Consider the following 2,772-nt stretch of genomic DNA (forward strand, 5'->3'; position numbering starts at 1 on the left):
GATACAAACTGAATGATGGCAAGGGTAAGAAGATACCTTATAAAATTTTGAGATATTTCCCGTTGACACCAAGGTTGCAAAGATTATACATGTCGAGAAAAACAGCTGGAGATATGAGATGGCATAAAGAAAACCGTGTTGATTATGGCGTAATAAGGCATCTAGCCGATGGTGAGGCATGGAAGGATTTTGATAGGCAACATACTGTGTTTGCTCAAGAATCACGTAATGTGAGGTTAGGGTTGGCCACCGATGGTTTCAACCCTTTTGAAAATATGAGCAACTCATATAGTATGTGGCCTGTGGTAGTTATGCCTTATAACCTACCACCGTGGAAATGTATGAAACAACCATTTTCCATGATGTCATTGCTTATTCCTGGACCACAAGCACTGGGGAGAGATATTGATGTTTATTTGAGGCCATTAATTGATGAGTTGAAGGAGTTATGGGAAGATGGTGTAGTTACTTATGATGCCTCAACTAGGGCAAGTTTCTAAATGCATTCAGCTGTTATGTGGACTATTAATGACTTTCCTGCATATGGTAACTTGTCAGGGTGGAGTACAAAAGGATATTTGGCTTGTCCCAATTGTAATGAGAATGCATCATCACAACGGTTAAGAAGTAAGGTAGGATACACTGGTGCTCGCCGATACTTACCTGAAGACCATCCTTGGCAAAAAAAATAAGCTCTTTAATGGTAAGGTAGATGATCGAGCAAGACCTTTGGAGTTGACAGTGGAAAAAATATTAAATCAATTGGATTCAAGAACATTTAAACCATTTGGGAAGCATCCAAGCAACCAAAAAAGAAAAAGGGATAAAAATACTGTCCTGAATTGGACAAAGAAAAGCATATTTTTTGAATTGCCTTACTAGAAGACACTCAAATTACGACATAACCTTGATGTCATGCACATAGAGAAGAACATATGTGATAATTTAATTGAGACTTTGTTGAGCATTGATGGAAAGAATAAGGACACAGAAAAAACACGCATGGATTTAGAGGATATGAAAATTAGGAAAGATTTGCACTTAAAGAGCCATGCGGATGGGTCATTTGAAAAGCCTATTGCATTGTACACATTGTCCCTAAAGGAAAGACAAGGTTTTTGTGAGTTCTTAAAATCGATTAGGTATCCTGATGGATATGCAGCAAACATGTCTAGGTGTGTGAGCACGAAGGGCGACAAGTTATCCGGTTTGAAAAACCATGATTGCCATGCCCTTATACAACGACTTCTTCCTATTGGAATGCGTGGGTATCTTAACAAGGACATTTCTATTGCGTTGTTTGAGTTGGGAAATTACTTTCAACAGTTATGTTCAAAAACAGTGAGGGTGAATGATTTGGAGAAATTACAAGAGAGCATAGTACTCATACTTTGCAAGCTAGAAAAAAAATTTCCACCTACATTCTTTGATGTGATGGTTCACTTAGCTATTCACTTGCCTCGCGAAACCATTCTTGGAGGGCCAGTGCAATATCGATGGATGTACCCTATCAAAAGGTATTTTTATGCATTTTCTGTGAAATTATATTTTTTACTATTATAGTACCATATATATCATTCATATAATAATTTCTTGTTATTTGTTGAAGATTACTCAGGATTTTGAAAGGGTATGTAGCAAATCGAGCTCACCCAGAAGGTTCAATTGTAGAAGCTTACATTGTCAAAGAATGCCTAACTTTTTGCTCTATGTATCTTTGTGGAATTGAAACCGTATTTAACAGAGAGGAAAGAAATGAAGGTGGTGGTGATGTTGGCTCAGGGCATTTAGTTTTTTCACAAAAAGTCCGTACTTTTGGGCCAACTCAAAGGGCAGTTGACATGTCTGAGAATGAAAGAACAATGGCTCATTGGTTTATCTTGTACAATAGTCGTGAAATTGATGAATATCTAAAGTATGTTCTCATTTAGTTCAGTATATGCAAAATTTTTTTTCATAGTGATCACACTCAAGTACTAATTATTCACATTTGTTTTTTCGAGTAGAGAACACAAGAATCAGTTACAGAATGCAAATGTACATGACATTACAAAACGACAACAACAAGAATTTCCTAGATGGTTCAAAGAGCGGGTAAGATATATAGATAATATGTAACCTCACATCATAAACATAATTCACTGTTCCTAGACTGATTGTCACATGTTCATGTAGATAAATCACTTACGAGTTGAAGGATCATCGGAAGCAACTGATGAGTTGTGGTCATTAGCTAATGGACTTGGTCCAATAGTGAATATTTATTTGGGTTGTACTTGTAATGGCATTCGATTCCACACGAAAGAGCGAGACAACCGTCGATACCTGATCAACTTAATTTTTTACATAAATATTCTTTTCGATGGACCCTAAGAAATGAACAATTTAGATTATTCAGAATGAGCCTTTAATTGACCTTACTAATCCCAACAACACCTCTCCAGCACCAACTAGAGAGGAGTTGAATCCATTTAAAATTTATCATAGTTCTTCAATGATTTTTGCTGACGACCGGATGTTGACAAAACATATATATAGAGCAATGAATAAGAAAGACAGTTAACTTTTCTGATAGATGAACTTAAAGATCCACTCTCCCCAGTTCATAGTTCTTGAACCTGTAGATCACTACGAGGAAGAGATCCGAAGAAAGCCTTCAACAGTAGACAGAACTTGAGCCTGAGAGGAGGAGATGTGTTCATTTCATGATTAATGAACATCATAAAAATCGAATTAATAAAAACTTTAAATTCAAAAAATATTTAAAGAGAT

The sequence above is a fragment of the Camellia sinensis genome, chromosome 10, assembly GCF_055761805.1.
Source record: "Camellia sinensis isolate YWXY chromosome 10, ASM5576180v1, whole genome shotgun sequence".
In the NCBI taxonomy this organism is placed as follows: domain Eukaryota; kingdom Viridiplantae; phylum Streptophyta; class Magnoliopsida; order Ericales; family Theaceae; genus Camellia; species Camellia sinensis.